Here is a 485-nt window from a genome sequence, read left to right on the forward strand (position 1 = left end):
AAAAAATTCTTTTTTTTTGAACCCTATTCCTCTTGCTGACTTCCACTCTATCACTGTCTTCCTTTGTATAGACAAACTTCTTAAAAGAGTCGTTTTCAGGGTTGTCTGGGTGGCTCAGTAGCTTAAGTGTCTGACTCTTGATCTCAGAGCCTACTTAAAAAAAAAAAAAGACTTGTTTTGGGAGCGCCTGGGTGGCTCAGTCAGTTGAGTCTGACTTCGGCTCAGGTCATGATCTCACAGTTCTCGAGTTTGAGCACCACGTCGGGCTCTGTGCTGACAGCTCAGAGCCTGAAACTTGTTTCGGATTCCATGTCTCCCTCTCTCTCAGTTCCTCCCACACTCACACTCTGTTTCTCTCTGTCTCAAAAATAAGTAAATATTTTTTTAAAAAAGGGACTTGTTTTTAGCCAGTATCTCCATTTGTTTATCTCCCATCCACTCCTCAGCATTGGAGAGTTGATCCCCCACCCACCCCCACCCCGCCC

The sequence above is a fragment of the Prionailurus bengalensis genome, chromosome E2, assembly GCF_016509475.1.
Source record: "Prionailurus bengalensis isolate Pbe53 chromosome E2, Fcat_Pben_1.1_paternal_pri, whole genome shotgun sequence".
NCBI classification, from domain to species: domain Eukaryota; kingdom Metazoa; phylum Chordata; class Mammalia; order Carnivora; family Felidae; genus Prionailurus; species Prionailurus bengalensis.